Raw genomic sequence first — 22,783 nt, 5'->3', positions numbered from 1 at the left:
TCAACCCAGAAGACTCAACTCAAGCTGACAGTGATCATTCAGTCTCATGCTAGTTGAGTTATTCATTGGCTCTTTATGGATTTGTATACCGATAACATTTATAAGTACTTTCACAGAGACAAAAGTCGGCCTACTTCAGCTACACATGCACAAAATATAACACAGTATGTATATTTTACATCCATCATGTTCCTTGAGTAAATATACATTCAAAGATATTATGGATATTATGGAAAGAGTGAGAGGGAGGAGGGGTAGGCTGGAGGAAACGAGGGGGGAAGAGGGGAGCCATGACATGTTGATGCTCGATAGAGGGAGAGTTGTTTCTTTTAACAACACATAAAAAACGTGGAACAGGAAAGCTGTGACATATCTGGTGACAGGTCGCAAAAAGCTTTTTCCTAGTGAAGAGGTGGGGGCTTCACACTGGACACAGGGTGCCTGTAGTCTCATCGGAGGACTCCCCACTTCCCTCTGACACCCCACCTCCCCCTTCCACTCAGCTGCCTAGCAAAAAAAAAAACAGATAAGGAAAAGAGGAGAGATGTGACAACCAACAAGCAGTACCTTTCGTAAGGCCTTGGTGAACTGCTGCATAACAGGCTTTTAAAAGCAAGGGAGCAGCACTGAAATGGGCAGCCTGAAAGGCTGTACTCTACACTACCTCTGATTCAGCTGCCAAATGTGCAATTTGCACAAGCTGTGAAAGAAAATTCTACTTGAATGCATCAAAATAACAGCCTCTAAGGCAACAGGATGTGAAATCTGTGCAAGGAGGCCAAGTATTTCTTTAAACTTCTGATAAAGGTTTTACTATGGTAATCAACAGTCATATCACCCCTGTTATAGCTACCATCTGGATCACCTCAGTTCACCACTCCAACCCAGCCTAACCCATTACTCTCTTCCCCATTTTTCTTCCTTTCAGTTTCCATGCTGGTTTGGAGATGCTGCCTATCTGGAGCTGTTTTCGATGTGTCGTGAAAGCCTGTCAGGGGGAAGACTCTAGCTTCCATGGCATTAAATCATCAAAGGAGGCTGTCTGATGTTCCGAGAACAGAGGAAGACATTGTACACAATGGGCCAACACAACCCCAACATTCAGTCCCAAACCCATCCAATGAATCATGTATGACTCAGTTTGTATCTCCTAGCATGCTCACATAATGGGACGAGTGATATAACATTTCCCTTTTCTCTTATCGTATTTATACTGCTGGAAAAAATATCACACATACATTTGAAATGGGTTTGTAATACTGTACATACAATTCTTATTATAAAACTCCTGTGCGTCTATCCCACTAAATTCCTCTGTTTGAGAGTGAAAGAAGGCTTTAGATCCAGATATTACATTTGAAGAGTTTCTTAAGTGATGTGTGTGTGTGTGTGTGTGTGTGTGTGTGTGTGTGTGTGTGTGTGTGTGTGTGTGTGTGTGTGTGAGTGTGTGTGTGAGTGTGTGTGTGTGTGTGTGTGTGTGTGTGTGTGTGTGTGTGTGTGTGTGTGTGTGTGTGTGTGTGTGTGTGTGTGTGTGTGTGTGTGTGTGTGTGTGTGTGTGTGTGTGTTTGTGTGTGTGTGTGTGTGTTTGTCTGCCCTGAAAGAGCTGACTGTTTATGCAATATGACATCCTCATAAGAAGACATTATTGAGCCTCTAGGTTGCAGGGCAAAAACAAGATGCATCTTGCATCATTTTATCCCTAGACATCCCTAGTAGTATGTGGTATCGGAAGATGCAATACATGTCCCTTCATACATATGGGTTTGATATATGTTAAATGTAAGCTATGAGAGAGAGCATCAAGGACAAACACATGAGAAAAGCAAATCAATAACCTTAGACTTATGATGGCTTGAGTGATGCTGGTTCTAACTGTGGGATTTGACCAGATCAGCCATGCTGCCCACTCACATTAACCCACTTCGTAGAGTAATGAAGAGTGTGGTCGGTCTTTGAATGTGAATGGGGCCACGCATGCACGTGACATCTCCTTAGCAGCTGTGTGCCCAGCAAGCGCACACTAGAGAAGTGCTCTGTGCCCTCGTCGGCATCGGATGCAATTGAATAATTTAAAGCAATTAACGCTGGCAAAGGCCGAGGCCTGCAGCGTCCATCTTCCACTGAGTGTGCTGCTGTTTGTGTCACATAAGAATCTCTGTTTCCCCAGCACTCGCAGCTGGCCGCGAGGCGGCGAATGAGTAATATCAGAGCCCACGTTACCAGGCTCAGTAAATGGATGCTGGCAGGGGGCCTGTGTTTATCAGAGCCACCATGATAAAAGACATGCCTCACATGTTTCTGTTTGTTTTAGCATACTAGATGGCATTCATTTTTGCTCAATTGACACACGTTGGCATGAATACGTTTTATTTTAGCATGGCCTAAAACATGGTTCCCCAACTAGTGGACTACGGGCTGATTTTGTATTTCCATTTTGTATTTATTTATTTGTATAAATTTTTTTAGCATTTTCATTGTTGGACATCCTGTAAAAGTCTGTGACAACACCAGGAAATCGGCTCCAAGTGATTTAAATTTAGTAAATCTGTTCACAAATATTCACAAGCATTATAGAGACGTTATCACAATATCATGTAAGCAAGATTTGAAATGATGTTTAAGTCAAATATACTGTATGTTCCGGAACCCTGACTATCCGCTCAATAAATAAATTGGCCCACGGCTGAATCTAATTGATGATCCTGAGCTTAAAACCACCTCTCTAACCATGTTACTATACAATTGTTTATCTTGGTTGTGTATTTGACAAATAGGCCTAACCCAAGTACAATATAGATATAATTATCACATGGGTTATACTTATTCATAATGTGGACACTGTGAAACAAACATGATTTATACTAGTGTACCATATGAATGATATTCCTAACAGTGTCTTCTGATGTCCAATCCTTGAATGGGAATATTTCCCTACCTAAACTACCTAAACAACATAATTGTGTGTTATCTACTGTGATTAGTGTGTATTGTGTGTTGTGTTGTTTCGTTCTCAACTAGGTATCTTCACTCACTATGACTTGGGCAGGGAATTATTATGGCAGCCCTGAAAGGTCAAACCTTATCAGACTGTAGTAGAACACTAATCATCTCTGCTGGCCTATTTCCCACATTGACATTGCCTCATTTGTTTTGAACCATCCATCCGCTTCAAAGTGCTGTGGGCCACAAGCGGTGTTTTGCCTTTGCCTCTTAAATAAGAATGAGGGAGTCTCATTCTTATTTAAGGAGAGAACAAGGAGTAAATGAGAAACAAATACTCCCGTCAATGGCCTTGTCTGTAACATGAAATAGAAGGCCAACCTTATGCACAATTTATTTAGTCTGTCTTGTAAATGTCCACTGGAAATGCAACATGTCAACTGCAAGACTGGTGTCCTGCTGTCTGAGTCATGGCTTACCGATTTTTATTGTCTCTCAGGCAGAGCCAATATGAGGTATGACTCACGCTCTCTAACCCTCTCATGCTTTGGGATTGGATGACACCATCACCTGCCAGAGTCGCGTCCGTTTAGATTTTGAATTGATTTCAAAATGTAATTATGAAGAAGGTGTCTGTGTTACATCAACCTCAAAGATGATGGCTATACTGGTGGTTGTAGCAGGAACAGTTATGGTGGTAGTTGTAGTAAAAGTCAATGTAATGGTAGCCACAACATTTTAATTTATTTTATTTGTATTTTATTTCACCTTTATTTAACCAAGTAGGCCAGTTGAGAACAAGTTCTCATTTACAACTGCGACCTGGCCAAGATAAAGCAAAGCAGTGTGACAAAAACAACAACACAGAGTTACACATGGGATAAACAAACGTACAGTCAGTAACACAATAGAAAAATCAATATACAGTGTTTACAAATGTACTAGGAACATGATGGTACCCAGGTTGCAAGAATAGCAATTTTTGTGATGTTATCTGTTTCTCTGTTCTATTCCTAAATATAATGTCCTTATAATAGCAAGCAGCCCTCACTTCCTGCCCCACTAACAAGATCCTACTACTGAAGATGTCTACCTTCAGTAGTACACTGGTGAGTAGACATTCAGAACTATTACAGAGATGTCAATTTATGTTAGAGAAATTCATATGATTTATATGTTTAAGGTAATGGTAAGATAATGACTAAATGATTTATACGTTCAAATTAATGATAAGGTAATAACTAACAGTATTCCACCCTGTCACTGTATAATGGAGTGAAATGTGTTTGAATCATAAGACTAGAATTCTTATATGTACAGTGGGGCAAAAAAGTATTTACTCAGTCACCAATTGTGCAAGTTCTCCCACTTAAAGAGATGAGAGAGGCCTGTAATTTTCATCATAGGTATACTTCAACTATGAAAGACAAAATGAGAAAAAAAATCCAGAAAAACACACTACACCGTAGTGTGTTACTGATGGTAGGATTTGTTACTTTGGTCCCAGCTCTCTGCAGGTCATTCACTAGGTCCCCCCGTGTGGTTCTGGTTCTGGGATTTTCTGCTTACCGTTCTTGTGATCATTTTGACCCCACGGGGTGAGATCTTGCGTGGAGCCCCAGATCGAGGGAGATTATCAGTGGTCTTGTATGTCTTCCATTTCCTAATAATTGCTCCCACGGTTGATTTCTTCAAACCAAGCTGCTTACCTATTGCAGATTCAGTCTTCCCAGCCTTTTGCAGGTCTACAATTTTGTTTCTGGTGTCCTTTGACAGCTCTTTGGTCTTGGCCATAGTGGAGTTTGGAGTGTGACTGTTTGAGGTTGTGGACAGGTGTCTTTTATACTGATAACATGTTCAAACAAGTGCCATTAATACAAGTAATGAGTGGAGGACATATTAGCCTCTTAAAGAAGAAGTTACAGGTCTGTGAGAGCCAGATATCTTGCTTGTTTGTAGGTGACCAAATCATTTGCAAATAAATTCCCTCATTTTGTCTGTCATAGTTGAAGTGTACCTATGATGAAAATTACAGGCCTCTCTCATCTTTTCAAGCGGGAGAACTTGCACAATTGGTGGCGGACTAAATACTTTTTTGCCCCACTGTATGTGCATAGGAAAAGAGGAACTGTTAACAGACAAGGAACTGTGGCAGACAACTTGTGTCATGCTCTGACCTTTAATATCTCTGTTTTCTTTATAGTTTGGTTTGGTCAGGGTGTGACGAGGGTGGGTATGCTAGTTTTTGTATTGTCTAGGGTTTTTGTATGTCTATGGGTTTTGTAGGTCTAGGTATTTATATGTCTATGGTGCCATGATATGGTTCCCAATCAGAGGTAGCTGTTTATCGTTGTCTCTGATTGGGGATTATATTTAGGTGGCCGTTTTCCCTTTTGTGTTTGTGGGTTCTTATTTAATGTTTAGTTGCCTGTCTGCACTATTCATATTAGCTTCACGGTTCGTTTAGCTAGTTTATTCAGTGTTCATTCTATTAAATAAAGAAGAATGTACGCATACAACGCTGCGAATTGGTCCGATTCATACGACGAACGTGACAGAAGAACCCACCACAAAAGGACCAAGCAACGTGTTCAGGAGGAATGGACAATGGAAGAGATTCTGGCTGGAGTGGGGGAATATCGCCGTCCTAAGGAGGAGATAGAGGCAGCGAAGCGGAACGGCAATATTACGAGGAGAAATACAAATGAGGCAAGCACGAGAGGCAGCCCTAATAAAAAAAATTGGGGGGGGGGGGCACACGAGGAGAATGGCTGAGTCAGGTTGGAGAACTGAGCCAACTCATGTTTACCGTCGCGAGCGTGTGACTGGTCAGGCACCGTGTTATGCAGAGATGCGCACGGTGTCTCCAGTTCGCATTCATAGCCCGGTGCGCTCTATTCCAGCTCCTCACATTTGCTGGGCTAGAATGGGCATCCAGTCTGGACACATTGACACATTGAGCCAGCTCTACATTCCAGATCACCAGTGTGCCTCCACGGTCCAGTACGTCCTGTGTCTCCTCCCCCCACTCACCCTGAGTTGCGTGTCTCCAGCCCGGTACCACCAGTGCCGGCACCACGCACCAGGCCTCCAGTGCGCCTCCAGAGTCCAGTACGTCCTGTGCCTCCTCCTCGCACTCACCCTGGGGTACTGTCACGCTCTGACCTTTAATATCTCTGTTTTCTTTATAGTTTGGTTGGGTCAGGGTGTGACGAGGGTGGGTATGATAGTTTTGTATTGTCTAGGGTTTTTGTATGTTTAGGGGTTTTGTAGGTCTAGGTATTTATGTCTATGGTGGTCTGATATGGTTCTCAATCAGAGGCAGCTGTTTATCGTTGTCTCTGATTGGGGATTATATTTAGGTGGCCATTTTCGCTTTTGTGTTTGTGGGTTCTTGTTCTATGTTTAGTTGCCTGTCTGCACTATACATATTAGCTTCACGGTTCATTTTGTTTTGCTAGTTTGTTCAGTGTTCATTCTATTAAATAAAGAAGAATGTAAGCATACCACACTGCGTTTGGTCTGATTCATACGACGAATGTGACAACTTGTGACCACTGTGAAACTGATAACAGGGAAGAAGGTCTCCCCACCCAGGGAGGGGAGAAACCGTTAGGCTTGCAGTAGATTATGAAACATATTGAAGCAATGTATTTGTTGGAAATTTCTTGTAAACAGCATTGACAGTGTTAGAGGAGGGGCATTTATATGACCAAATGTGAGGTATAAAAGGCTATGTGCGTTGTATGATAAATAATAATTGAAATAATCTCTGATAATCTCTGAATAAACTTTTGACCTATTGCAGACGGGGACTTTGTCTAATTCTTCATTAACCAGGGATTTACAACCCCTGGGAATTATTCAAAGGTTAAGTGATAGTTGAGTTTACAACATTGAGATAAAAATTCTCATGACAATTTACCAAAGCATAGCGGAAGAGGGGGGCAAATGGAAAATGATCATTTTACTTTGATTAAGACCAGAGAGCCATGGATAAGTGAATGGGACTTCAGAGCTTCATGTTTTGTAACTGAGGTATCTCCCAGAAGATAGACCCTATGATCAGATATGTTCCTACAGGATAGGGCCCCAGGCAAACCAGGCTTTAACATTTGGACCAGACAGCAACTCTGATTGAGAATCTGCTGCTTCGCCTAAACCCAGATGTAGGAATTATCATAATTGTTATATATACTGATGCTGTATTCAGCCTTTTGAGACAGTGAGACTGTTATTCACACCAGTGTGTGCAGACAGCAGGCAGAATAAGTCAGTGTATATAGTAAATGGCTCTGAATTGAAGGTTTGCTGCTATGTAGTTATGACAGTTTGGGGGATTGAAAAATGTTAAGTTATTAACCTTAGTCAGCAGATGTCAGGATCAGAACTCCTCCCCTAGCCCATTTCTGTCTCCCCTCATTGGATTTCCTGTCTATCGTCAACAGTTGCACAGTAATTCTTAAAAGCTCTCTTCTTTACATATACTTTCTTAAAATCATTTGTATACCTTTGTTGCAAGGATATTTTTCCGGAATACACTGGATTCACTGCAGGAGACTGAAATTGTTTGTTTTTGTGTCACTGACAGCCATGTGCATGTCAAGTCACCTGGCATTCCAGTAAGACAGAATGAAACAAAAAGGCCAGTCAACAAGGTCCATAGACATTGATAGATTGGACTCATTTTAGTGTCCCTGAAAGTAATTCAATTATCCAATTATCTTGTTTTGGAGCCTGTTTAAAGGAAAACCAAAATGCAGCTTCAGGGTAACAAAACATTTGCTGCACACATGTAGACGTACATTTCAGAACATAAACCCAATCCCCTTTGAGGCAAAGCAGAAAGTTCTCAAATGTAACACACAATCTACTGCAAGAAAATCTCTGCTCTTCCTCTCTGTCTCTGGTATGATCTGTGTGAAGAAATCATCTACTTGACCCTTCCCCGGCGGTGAAGGCTGATAGAAGCCCACCAGAGACCACAGTGGAGACGGAGCCCTGTCTCTCTGCAATGACATTAGACTCAACTTGCCTCTCAAACAAACAGGCAGACATCTGTGACATTAGTGTCCTCTCTCCACTCAGATGACCACAGTCCCTGGGGCACTGTGCATCTCTGTACCTGCCATTGGACATATTGAAAGGGGTTGAACATATTTATTTTTGAAAGGGCTCTTCAGAGACTTCCTTTGTGTGCTGTGGCTACAAGCCGAAGGACACAGTGGCTGTCTCACTCACTGCTGCAAAATGTGATATACAGTAGAATCTACAGTATATCACAGCGTTTCAAAGATTTAAGTTTCCATGTAGCATATTTATAATTTGTAATCCTTGGCAACATTGATATTATTTGGGTTTGTTTAGAACAGGGATAGGCAACTAGTGGCCCGCAGGCTGCATGACCCCCTTTTGTAGGCTTTCCAGATTTGGAACTCAGAATCGTCGAATACACAATGTGCAATTTCGAAATGTGGCTGTGCATCAGCAGTTTTTCTGTCATGTCAATCAATGACAGTCACTCAATTAGCCAATGTCAGCAATTTATTTTAGATTGTTAAATTAGTCTAGCGGCCAGCTATATAAACATGTAGTGATCATGGTCGAATCACCGACTGGGGGGGCATTGATTTTGTTAGTCCCTTAGATATTATATTGAAAACTGCAAACATTTCTATCCACCCTGTGTCAACAAAATTTTGCTTAGGGCCGGCTCTGACTGCATGTGTGGGTATGGGCTCCTGAGTGGGGCAGTGGTCAAAGATACTGCATCTCGGGGAAAGGGGCGTCAATTCAGTACCTGGTTTGAATCCAGGCTGCATCACATCCGGCTGTGATTGGGAGTCCCATAGGGCGGCGCACAATTGGCCCAGCGCCGGGGCAGCCTATCATTGTAAATAAGAATTTGTTCTAAACTGACTTGCCTAGTTAAATAAAGGTTACATATAAAAAATAATGGATGTGAGATGCTGCGGCCCCCCATGATTTTTGGTGGCCCCCACCCCCATTAAAAGTTGCCCATCCCTGGTTTAGAATCTTAATGGACATTTTCTAATGAAAACCCATGCACACTTCAAAGCCAGATGTGTTACACACATCTGTTGTAGCAATAATTGCCTGTGAGCAATCAAAAATTGACATCTGAGTCTTTGACCCCTAATTATGGTGATTGAGAGATTAGGGAAGCAGGTGACCAGAAGAGATCAAGATGCTCTTTCAAAAAATGCACAACGATCAAACAACAAACTTGGCAGCAACATAAACACATCCATCTTGAGCACAGATGAAACAGCTATTCTCACGACACATGAACAGTCACACACACACACAAGTGAACAATTACACAGTTGAAGCTTTGATTCACTGTTAGAATTTCCAGTCTGTTTCACTCCACATATGCTTAGTTACACCCATGCCATTTTGTGTGGCTTTCATTTCTACCATATGTCTTAAACGGTCACCAATAAAAGCATAGCTCAGTAGCATGCTTTTTCCACTGATGTCTCCAGCTGTGGAAGTTAAGAGCACAATGCAGGTGTTACAAATCACAAAGGAGAACTGAGAAGGAGCAATGGGATAAAATATATGACATTTTCTTCACTGTTTGAATGATGCACATAAAATCATTACACACACTAACCCTAAATATAGAACATCAATCCATTCCAACTTAGTCAGTGACTAAAGGGGTTGTTTGGGGAGACAGAGGGATATGACTAACATGTCTTGGAGACGGTTTCTCAAATCTAGTCCATGAAATGGCTATCCCTTAAAAATGTGGTCACAAAAGCAAAATACATTTTGTCATCCGCCAAATAATGTTCCTCAAATTATTTTAGTAAGACCCAGCAAAACAAACTTCCTGTATCTGGCTCGTAGCTCCCAGGCAATGATATTCATTCATGAATTACAGTGCCTTGCGAAAGTATTCGGCCCCCCTTGAACTTTGCGACCTTTTGCCACATTTCAGGCTTCAAACATAAAGATATAAAACTGTATTTTTTTGGTGAAGAATCAACAACAAGTGCGACACAATCATGAAGTGGAACGACATTTATTGGATATTTCAAACTTTTTTAACAAATCAAAAACTGAAAAATTGGGCGTGCAAAATTATTCAGCCCCCTTAAGTTAATACTTTGTAGCGCCACCTTTTGCTGCGATTACAGCTGTAAGTCGCTTGGGGTATGTCTCTATCAGTTTTGCACATCGAGAGACTGAATTTTTTTCCCATTCCTCCTTGCAAAACAGCTCGAGCTCAGTGAGGTTGGATGGAGAGCATTTGTGAACAGCAGTTTTCAGTTCTTTCCACAGATTCTCGATTGGATTCAGGTCTGGACTTTGACTTGGCCATTCTAACACCTGGATATGTTTATTTTTGAACCATTCCATTGTAGATTTTGCTTTATGTTTTGGATCATTGTCTTGTTGGAAGACAAATCTCCGTCCCAGTCTCAGGTCTTTTGCAGACTCCATCAGGTTTTCTTCCAGAATGGTCCTGTATTTGGCTCCATCCATCTTCCCATCAATTTTAACCATCTTCCCTGTCCCTGCTGAAGAAAAGCAGGCCCAAACCATGATGCTGCCACCACCATGTTTGACAGTGGGGATGGCTGTTCAGGGTGATGAGCTGTGTTGCTTTTACGCCAAACATAACGTTTTGCATTGTTGCCAAAAAGTTCAATTTTGGTTTCATCTGACCAGAGCACCTTCTTCCACATGTTTGGTGTGTCTCCCAGGTGGCTTGTGGCAAACTTTAAACAACACTTTTTATGGATATTTTTAAGAAATGGCTTTCTTCTTGCCACTCTTCCATAAAGGCCAGATTTGTGCAATATACGACTGATTGTTGTCCTATGGACAGAGTCTCCCACCTCAGCTGTAGATCTCTGCAGTTCATCCAGAGTGATCATGGGCCTCTTGGCTGCATCTCTGGTCAGTCTTCTCCTTGTATGAGCTGAAAGTTTAGAGGGACGGCCAGGTCTTGGTAGATTTGCAGTGGTCTGATACTCCTTCCATTTCAATATTATCGCTTGCACAGTGCTCCTTGGGATGTTTAAAGCTTGGGAAATCTTTTTGTATCCAAATCCGGCTTTAAACTTCTTCACAACAGTATCTCGGACCTGCCTGGTGTGTTCCTTGTTCTTCATGATGCTCTCTACGCTTTTAACGCTTTTCTGAGACTATCACAGTGCAGGTGCATTTATACGGAGACTTGATTACACACAGGTGGATTGTATTTATCATCATTAGTCATTTAGGTCAACATTGGATCATTCAGAGATCCTCACTGAACTTCTGGAGAGAGTTTGCTGCACTGAAAGTAAAGGGGCTGAATAATTTTGCACGCCCAATTTTTCAGTTTTTGATTTGTTAAAAAAGTTTGAAATATCCAATAAATGTCGTTCCACTTCATGATTGTGTCCCACTTGTTGTTGATTCTTCACAAAAAAATACAGTTTTATATCTTTATGTTTGAAGCCTGAAATGTGGCAAAAGGTCGCAAATTTCAAGGGGGCCGAATACTTTCGCAAGGCACTGTATTAAATGATTGTCCTGATTATGTGTAGTGAAATTATGTGTACTGTGTTTGGCAATTGTCCACATTTCGTAATCTGTTGCAATTTGTATTCTTTTGTAGGTTTGTTCCCAGGGTAGCCTAGTGGTTAGAGCGTTCGACTAGTAACCGAAAGGTTGCAAGTTTGAATCCCCGAGCTGACAAGGTACAAATCTGTCGTTCTGCCCCTGAACAGGCAGTTAACCCACTGTTCCTAGGCAGTCATTGAAAATAAGAATTTGTTCTTAACTGACTTGCCTAGTAAAATAAATAAAAAATATAAAAAATATAGCTAATAGGAAGGGTTAAACAGTCTGTATATGTATTTTTTTTAATCCAGTCCAGCATTCTTGATAAGTGAGGGAAATATTTCATGTATACTAATAAACATCATACTGTATGTGACTATGTAGCAAAAATGTATTTCCAAGCTAATTTTATCTGGAATTTATCATTTAAATTATTTTGGGGGGGTCCACGAAATCCTACTACATCTATATTAAAATATGCAGTGCGGAGTGGAGTGTGGTCGCTGTTCACGAGCTGTTTAATCTCTTTGATATGTGCAAATCCAGCATTGTTGTTGCATAGGCTCATGTCTCAATGGTAAAAATCCCCCTAAACCATTGTCTACTGTTAATGCCAGTTCACATTACAGCACAAACGCCTCTTATAAATTCCTTTTGCAAAAAAAACAGTACAGAGGGAAAGAGGAGGAATTCTCTGAATAGCCTTGCTTAATTTGAGAGTTCAGATTATTCTGCAAAACGAATAGAGGACTCTGATTCATAAGGAGTGCAAATTAATTCCAGGGAACCCACAAGGATATTTTATTGTTACCTAAGAATAACTAAAGGCAGAAAAATAAAGATAAAGGAAACTATGGTCATACCCCATCACCCCCTTCAGAACCCTAAACAAGAGCCCATTTCAACATTGAAAAGGATCCATTGTGTCTTCAGAAATTGCAGTGTAAATATTTACAGAGACCTTAATGATGCATGGGGCTTGGACACTGTCTCCAGTGAGGTTTATATTAAACAGAGCTGCAGAGGTCATGATGGATGTGTCAGATTACTTGGCCAGCTTGGGTATGAATGAGAAAGAAAAGGCTGTTTGTTGTCGGCCTGGAGTAGCATTTGTTCTTGTAACAATGTGGAGGATGTATCGTGTTACAATATGTGTGGCACATTATTGTGAGTGTGATGGATGGGGTAGGGTGAGGGGCAATGAAAGGGCCTAATGTGGTCCAGTCCAGGGTCCCCAACTGGGCAGGATAATGCTTCTGCCTCTCTGTCTAAACACAGGACCAGTAATTGACAGGTATGGCTCAGGTGATATTTGGGCTGATTGAGATGGCTTCCAGCAGAGCGAGAAAACTATTCTCCAAGGTTGAAATACATTGAGAAACCATGGAATGATGGTTTCTTTGTTTTACTTAGCATATCAATGACTGAAAGCTACTTTAGTCACATTACATAACTACTAAAGTACCACATTTTAAACAGACAGGATTTATATAACACTTTGCCAAGGGGGAACTAACCTCATCCACTATCTATATAATGTAGCAGACTCCTGGGTAATGCTACTGCGACTGTGTCCATTTTGTGTCAGGAAGCACACCACCACATATCAAGCATCTGTGGATATATGAATAAATATAGGAATGAATGAATTCATGAATGTGCCCTTGGAACCAGTTATAAAACTCTTGGTGGGAGAGGGCAGAACAGCTTTCCGTGTGGCTTTGTTCTGTTTAAGCTGTACCTCCAGGTCTGGATTTCATCAACCTAAATAAGATCTGTCACTGACTAAAACAAATAATGTGTGCAGCTTTGTTTGTTCCTTGTGTGGAGATGCTTCAAAACTTTGTTTACTGAAGTGGGGAATGTTTGCCTCTTATCATGGGGTTCAGAGAGAGGTGAGAATGCAAATGATTCTGGTTTTATAATATTCTGCATGTGTTAATACACAAGAGTGTAGTATAGACCGACAGCTTACTGACATATCCTTTTTTTTACAGTATGCATATCATATGAGCCAAGTCATAATAATTAATTAAATGAAATACAGTCCTGAATGTATTTCAGTGACCATCCATCTCTGTCAATAAATGGAGGTTATGTTTGGGCTATCACACCACAGGAGATCAGATTAGCAGGCCACACATGTCAAAAGGAGGAGGGGATAGTAGATAGATAGATGGACTGGAATGGGTTTCCCTCTAAAAGGTCCATCTAAGGGTCCTGCCCCCTGCCCCTGATCCAGCAGGCAGATCCCTGAAAGGATCTATCCTATGTACTGGATATCACCAACGCAGCAGCACCTGCCGCCCGCCTGGCCCACACCCCCTGTTTGGTCTGTGAGATTCTCATTTCTGCCCAGCAGCTTGTTTCCTTTCCATTAACTGGCGCGGCACAGGCCCCACGTTCATTCAATTACATCTGCTGTACCTGCCAATGGCTCCCCTGCTCCCCAGCAATGCACCGCCAGCCAGACCATCCATCGCCGCTACCTTATCAAGCCAACTGTCCATGGCACCGCTGAGTATCCCCATTCAAATGCAGGATCTGTCACCTATAAGAATAAAGAGAATAAAGAACAAGAGACAAAGGCACTCTTACCACCAATACTTTATTTTAATTCAAGTTTAACATTGATGCTGCCCTAGTCATTATGTTCAAACATGATTCTTCTTTCAAGGAGTAGTCAGTAGTTATACTAAATTAAACCTCAGATTAAATCAAACCTTTTTTGTGTATGTGGACTTCTTTGAATGCAAAAATTGAGTCGACTTTTTATTGTAAGGATGCCAGTTGCATTAACTCTAATTAAAGCATTCTTGGCAGACGTTCATATATTTAGAAATGCAATGTCTTTCTTCCACTCACAATATCTAAGAAGAGGTTGTCCTGATACATCTGTCAAACACTGCATCTATTTAACAACTCAGACACTAATTAGCCTACATTTGATCAAAAAAGGTTGACATCATCAGAAAAAGAACATCATAGACACCAACATGATAAGCCCTGCTTTTAATGTTTGCATTTAATTATTCATATAACCTGTATTTTGTACACTCCTTCACATAGAAATAGTTTTAGAGTCGAACATTTATTGGTGTTCCCGTGGAGAGGCATTGCTCTTCACGGGAGAGGTTACCGAAAGGTTACTGGATCGAATCCCCGAGCTGACAAGGTAAAAATCTGTGGTTCTACCCCTGAGCAAGGCAGTTAACCCACTTTCCCCAGGGCGCCGAAGACGTGGATGTCGATAATGGCAGCACCCTGCACCTTTCTGATTCACAGGGGTGGGTTAAATGGGGAAGACACATTTCAGTTGAATACATTCAGTTGTACAACTGACTAGGTATGCCCCTTTACCTCTGTGAATAATTGTGTAATAACTTCAAAATGAACAAAGTTGTTATAACCAAGAATAACAGTAATTTTTCTGGCCATGTGACCTGACCATGAAAAACTCAAATGACCTAAGTTACAAAATAATGTGAGAAGAAAGTGATATTGGTTGACTTTTTAATAAACCACAATCTTAGTTGCCTACACTGCCTGTGAAATCCCTCTGTTTCTTTAGCAATTACGCCCTGGTGCGATTAGGTCAATGATGCAGTACAGTTTCTGTTTTTACTGTCACTAAGCACAGTGGGGTACCCTCCATCTCTCTCTCTCTCTCTCTCTCTCTCTCTCTCTCTCTCTCTCTCTCTCTCTCTGAGAGGAACATCAGTCCATGCTCCAATGCCCACCGACTGATAAGGTGTCAGATATCTTGCTCTCTCCATATGATGGGAGCTGCTCTGTTTTTGTTTAATCTGAACTCCCACAGCATAGAAACATTTGAATCATCCTCTTTAACATGCTCTGTGGGCTGCCTGCTGATGCATCAGACCTTGCAGCAGAAATCAATCTTTTTGGATGGAGACTTTTAAATGGGACCAGACAGAACAAACACCATATTTATATAATAAAAAAGTCAACATGGGGTTAGCTATATTCTTCAGAAGCTATGTTCATAGCTATAATAAATAGCTATATTCTTCAGAAGCTATGTTCATAGCTATAATAAATAGCTATATTCTTCAGAAGCTATGTTCATAGCTATAATAAATAGCTATATTCTTCAGAAGCTATGTTCATAGCTATAATAAATAGCTATATTCTTCAGAAGCTATGTTCATAGCTATAATAAATAGCTATATTCTTCAGAAGCTATGTTCATAGCTATAATAAATAGCTATATTCTTCAGAAGCTATGTTCATAGCTATAATAAATAGCTATATTCTTCAGAAGCTATGTTCATAGCTATAATAAATAGCTATATTCTTCAGAAGCTATGTTCATAGCTATAATAAATAGCTATATTCTTCAGAAGCTATGTTCATAGCTATAATAAATAGCTATATTCTTCAGAAGCTATGTTCATAGCTATAATAAATAGCTATATTCTTCAGAAGCTATGTTCATAGCTATAATAAATAGCTATATTCTTCAGAAGCTATGTTCATAGCTATAATAAATAGCTATATTCTTCAGAAGCTATGTTCATAGCTATAATAAATAGCTATATTCTTCAGAAGCTATGTTCATAGCTATAATAAATAGCTATATTCTTCAGAAGCTATGTTCATAGCTATAATAAATAGCTATATTCTTCAGAAGCTATGTTCATAGCTATAATAAATAGCTATATTCTTCAGAAGCTATGTTCATAGCTATAATAAATAGCTATATTCTTCAGAAGCTATGTTCATAGCTATAATAAATAGCTATATTCTTCAGAAGCTATGTTCATAGCTATAATAAATAGCTATATTCTTCAGAAGCTATGTTCATAGCTATAATAAATAGCTATATTCTTCAGAAGCTATGTTCATAGCTATAATAAATAGCTATATTCTTCAGAAGCTATGTTCATAGCTATAATAAATAGCTATATTCTTCAGAAGCTATGTTCATAGCTATAATAAATAGCTATATTCTTCAGAAGCTATGTTCATAGCTATAATAAATAGCTATATTCTTCAGAAGCTATGTTCATAGCTATAATAAATAGCTATATTCTTCAGAAGCTATGTTCATAGCTATAATAAATAGCTATATTCTTCAGAAGCTATGTTCATAGCTATAATAAATAGCTATATTCTTCAGAAGCTATGTTCATAGCTATAATAAATAGCTATATTCTTCAGAAGCTATGTTCATAGCTATAATAAATAGCTATATTCTTCAGAAGCTATGTTCATAGCTATAATAAATAGCTATATTCTTCAGAAGCTATGTTCATAGCTATAATAAATAGCTATATTCTTCAGAAGCTATGTTCATAGCTATAATAAATAGCTATATTCTTCAGAAGCTATGTTCATAGCTATAATAAATAGCTATATTCTTCAGAAGCTATGTTCATAGCTATAATAAATAGCTATATTCTTCAGAAGCTATGTTCATAGCTATAATAAATAGCTATATTCTTCAGAAGCTATGTTCATAGCTATAATAAATAGCTATATTCTTCAGAAGCTATGTTCATAGCTATAATAAATAGCTATATTCTTCAGAAGCTATGTTCATAGCTATAATAAATAGCTATATTCTTCAGAAGCTATGTTCATAGCTATAATAAATAGCTATATTCTTCAGAAGCTATGTTCATAGCTATAATAAATAGCTATATTCTTCAGAAGCTATGTTCATAGCTATAATAAATAGCTATATTCTTCAGAAGCTATGTTCATAGCTATAATAAATAGCTATATTCTTCAGAAGCTATGTTCATAGCTATAATAAATAGCTATATTCTTCAGAATTCTGATTGTAGGCCGATTTGGTTCTACATTTGATTCCTGATCTTTGGGAGTCACAAAGATGGTTAGCCTACATAAGCCATTCAGTATTCTTCAAGTAACCATATTAATGATCAATGCATACCTGAAAATAAAGGCATTTTTTTGTCATACAGAATAAGTATTAGTCCAAAGTTATTTGCCCCATACCTTATTTGTTGAAACTGTAATTGGTTCTATATATAGAGCAATGTCTGATGTGTTTTATTTTACTTAGATCACTGGCCCAGTTCCTATCAGACTCAAAAGAGAAGCAAAATGGTGGTTCACATCGCAGCCAATAAAAGGAGAGAAGGAAGGTGTTGTTCTCACCCAATGACTAATTTGTGCTTTTAGAGAACTGATTAAAACCTGCCACACTTGCTGATTGCTATGCCATCCACCAGTGTCACCTCAGACATGGTATCTGTTTTTCCTTCCCTCTCCCTGCTTTAGTCTGCTAAATGCGGCTGTGTGAACAGTGAATCCATTACCCCAGCGACAGCCACATTCAATTATTAGACGGGCTAATAATCTGACGGAATTGATTGTTCACTATATTCCCAGACAAATGGCCAATGCAGGAAGGATCATGTTTGATATTCCCTGCGGTAGGACAGGAATAGGACTCTGTGGCTGAAAATGGGCTTTCACCGCCCAGAGTGGAGGGGCCACTGTTCTACTTGTAATCAGAGAAAATTGAATACTGATAATCAAACACATTGTTTGATTAGGCTATGTTTATTACATTGTATGTCCAATGTAAAAAAATAAAAAATACAAATCTGAGTCTTTGCTTCATATGCCAGGTAAATATATGCATGCAGAAAATATATTTGTTCCTATGAAAGCCCATTCCTGCAACCAATGGGGGCCCAGAGTTTTCCCTGATTTGGTAAGCTAATGTAACCAGGTAAACCTCTGGATCCTAGTTGTAGGGTATGACATAGTAATAAATCAGCTGTAAAATGGTTTATGTGGGCTATGATGGCTACGGTTCCAGATTTTCTGGAAACCTGATTTGCCGTGGCAAAAAAAGAGAGAGATTTCTTGATCAGTGATGAACGGCTTTGTCTGCTGTAGCCTACAATCTTCATGGTGTAAACAAAGGACATGATCGACATATTCCACCTACTGCGTTCCATTCCTCAGTAGGTCATGAAGCATAAACTCGATTTCATTCACTTTTTTGAGGAGGCGAGTAAGGCTACATGCATCGTTTTACATGTTGTCAACAAAAGACATAATCAACATGTTCGTACAAACTCGCAGATACTGTCGTTTTTTTTCCCAATGCAAAACTCAAGTGGGGAGTTACACTAAAGTGTACAAAACCTTAGGAACACCTGCTCTTTCCATGATATAGACTGACCAGGTGAATCCAGGTGAAATGTATGATCCCTTATTGATTTCACTTGCTAAATCCACTTCAATCAGTGTAGATGAAGGGGAGGAGTCAGGTTAAAGAAGGATTTTTCAGCCTTGAGATAATTGAGACATGGATTGTGTACGTGTGTCATTCAGAGGGTGAATGGGCAAGACAAGACATATTTAAGTGCCTTTGAACGGGTATGGCAGTAGGTGACAGGCGCACCGGTTTGAGTGTGTCAAGAACTGCAAAGCTGCTGGGTTTTCCCTGCTCAACAGTTTCCCGTGTGTATCAAGAATGGTTCACCATCCAAAGGACATCCAGCCAACTTCACACAACTGTGGGAAGCATTGGAGTCAACTTTGGCCAGCATTCCTGTGGAATTCCTTTGACACATTGTAAAGTCCATGCCCCAACGAATTGAGGCTGTTCTGAGGGCAAAAGGGGGTGCCACTCAAAATTACCAAGGTGTTCCTAATGTTTTGTACACTCAGTATACATGCAGCTATCTAGGCAGCATTTCAAACACAAGCAAGACACAGACACACAGTCTAATTAGTGATTTAATGTTATTTTTTCTATCCTCATTGCAAACATTGGTTAAGCAGGAGGCAGACAGGCAGTCAAAGTAATAGTGTTCTTTTTCAGCAACTCTGGCTAGCAGATATATGGAAATATGAGGCAGAGACATAGGTTACATCATCATGGTTCAGAAGAGGGTGAGTAAAGAGGAAAACGTAAAGGGAAGGGCAGTGTGAACAGCATCTATGTAGAAGAAATGTGTGTGTAAAATAACACATGCGCAGAACCTGTATTCGCACAAAAAGCCTTTTAAAAACTAGACAACAACTGTGATTGAACAATAGAACTAACAGGGCTGGGCTTGCTTTATGCAGGGTTGCATAGTGACATTTGCATCTGTGATTAAAAAGTTACTCACACAGTATGTCATCACTATTGTGTTGATTCATTTATTCCAGTCAGTCATTTTGGATTGATAAGTTCTCAATAGCCTAGCCAACGGAAGTTTGAATATACAGTACCAGTCAAAAGTTTGGACACACCCACTCATTCAAGGGTTTTTCTTTATTTGTACTATTTTCTACATTGTAGAATGATAGAGAAGACATCAAAACGATGAAATAACACATTTGGAATCATGTAGTAACCAAAAAAGGTGTAAATAAAAAATATATATGTATTATATGTGAGATTCTTCAAAGAAGCCAACCTTTTGCCATGATGACAGCTTTGCACACTCTTTTCATTCTCTCAACCAGCTTCACCTGGAATGATTTTCCAACAGTCTCGAAGGAGTTCCCACATATGCTGAGTACTTGTTGGCTGCTTTTCCTTCACCCTGCAGTCCAACTCTTCCCAAACCATCTCAATTGGGTTGAGGTCGGGTGATTGTGGAGGCCATCTGATGCAGCTTTCCATCACTCTCCTTCTTGGTCAAATAACCCTTACACAGGTGGTGTGTTGGGTCATTGTCCTGTTGAAAAACAAATGATAGTCCCACTAAGCGCAAACCAAATGGGATGGCGTATTGCTGCAAAATGCTTTGGTAGCCATGCTGGTTAAGTGTGCCTTGAATTCTAAATAAATCACTGACAGTATCACCAGCAAAGCACCCCCACACCATCACACCTCCTCATCCATACTTCACGGTGGGAACCACACATGGGGAGATCATCTGTTCAATTACTCTGCGTCTCACGAAGACATGGCTGTTGGAACCAAAAATCTCAAATTTGGACTCATCCGATGAAGGACAGGTTTACCCCGGTCTAATGTCAATTGCTCATGTTTTTTGGCCCAAGCAAGTCTCTTCCTCTCATTGGTTTCCTTAAGTAATGGTTTCTTTGCAGCAAGGCCTGATTCACTCAGCCTCCTCTGAACAGTTGATGTTGAGATGTGTCTGTTACTTGAACTCTGTGAAGCATTTATTTGGGCTGCAATTTCTGAGACTGGTAACTCTAATTAACTTATCCGCTGTCTTTCTTTCCTGTGGCAGTCCACATGAGCGCCAGTTTCATCATAGTGCTTGATGGTTTTTGCGACTGTACTTTAAGAAAATGTCAGAGTTCTTGACATTTTCCGGATTGACTGACCTTCATGTCTGATGGACTGTTATTTCTATTTGCTTATTTGAGCGGTTCTTGCCATCAAGACAAATAGTGGCTACTTTGAAGAATCTAAAATATTAAAACATATTTTGATTTGTTTACACTTTGTTGGTTACCACATGATTCCATGTGTTATTTTATAGTTTTGATGTCTTCACCATTATTCTACAATGTAGAAAATATCAAACGAGAATCAAAAGTGTGACGATAAATGCAAGCTCCCCACGCATTTTATGGCAGCCCTGCTATGCTAATCTCAGATGGAAATCACCACATAATGCTACAAAATAAGAAATATATCCTATATGTAGGGGTGGCAGGTAGCCTAGTGGTTAGAACATTGGGCCGGTAACCAAAAAGTTGCTAGATTGAATCCCCGAGCTGTCAAGTTAAAAACCTGTTGTTCGACCCCTGAACAAGGCAGTTAACCCATTGTTCCTGGTCTGTCATTGTAAGTAAGAATTTGTTCCTAACTGACTTTCCTAGTTAAATAATAAAAAATGTACAGTGCATTCAGAAAGTATGCAGACTCCTTCCACGTTACAGCCTTATTCTAAAATATATTAAGTTGTTTTGTTTCCTCATCGATCTACACAAAATAACCCATAATGACAGAGTAAAAACACATTTGTATACATTTTTGCAAATGTATATATTTAAAAAAACAACATGACCCTTTACTCAACACTTTGTTGAAGCACATTTAGCAGTGATTACAGTCTCTTGGATATGACGCTACAAGCTTGACTCTCCTGTATTTGGGGAGTTTCTCCCATTCTTCTCTGCAGATCCTCTCAAGCTCTGTCAGGTTGGATGGGGAGCGTTGCTGCACAGCTATTTTCAGGTCTCTCCAGAGATGTTAAATCGGGTTCAAGTCAGGGCTCTGGCTGGGTCACTCAAGGACATTCAGCGACATGTCCCAAAACCACTCCTGCTTTGTCTTGGCTGTGTGCTTAGGGTTGTTGTCCTATTGGAAGGTGAGCCTTCGTCCCACTGAGAGTTCTGAGCACTCTGAAGCAGGTTTTCATCAAGGATCTCTCCCTACTTGGTTCCTTTCATCTTTCCCTCGATCCTGGCAAGTCTCCCAGTCCCTGTCTCTTAAAAACATCCCCACAGCATGATGCTGCCACCACCATGCTTCACCGTAGCTTTGGTGCCACGTTTCATCCAGACATGATGCTTGGCATTCAGGTAAAAGAGTTCAATCTTGGTTTCATCAGACAAGAGAATCTTGTTTCTCATGGTCTGAGAGTCCTTTAGGTGCCTCTTAGCAAACTCCAAGCGGGCTGTCATGTGCCTTTTACTGAGGACTGGATTACACCTGGCCACTCTACCATCAAGGCCTGATTGTTGGAGAGCTGCAGAGATGGTTGTCCTTCTGGAAGGTTCTCCCATCTCCACAGACTAATTCTGGAGCTCATGCGTCCTTCACAAAGACGAATCTGCCCGATTCCAGCCTTGCTGAAGCACTCCCTGATCATCACCGATCCTCCACCAAATTTCACAGTGGGTGCGAGACACTGTGGCTTGTAGGCCTCTCCAGGTCTCGCATGAATCAAGCTTTGTACAAGGTTGTCCTGGAAGAAAACTTTATTCCTTCTGCTCTGACAATGTTCCCCAACTCTGAGGATTGGTTTTTCCAGCAGGACAATGCTGGGGCAGCTCTAGCAGTGCATCCATATGACAAACTGACTTGTTGGAAAGGTGGCATCCTATGACGGTGCCACGTTGAAAGTCACTGAGTATTAATATGTTTGTTTTTTTCAGGGGGTGCTGCACAACCCTCACCACCCCTACTTCCCGTGGCTATGCCAGTAGCTATTTGCAACAGCAACACTATTAAAGTCATTTCAACCACTTTCAGTCATAGGCCTATTGTGGTTGGAGATATGCATAGCTTCATTCACCTTGTTTCGAAGTTTGTTTGATTTCCCCTTCATGT

The sequence above is a fragment of the Oncorhynchus kisutch genome, linkage group LG3, assembly GCF_002021735.2.
Source record: "Oncorhynchus kisutch isolate 150728-3 linkage group LG3, Okis_V2, whole genome shotgun sequence".
Lineage (NCBI taxonomy): Eukaryota > Metazoa > Chordata > Actinopteri > Salmoniformes > Salmonidae > Oncorhynchus > Oncorhynchus kisutch.
Note: the sequence above shows the minus strand (reverse complement) of the source record.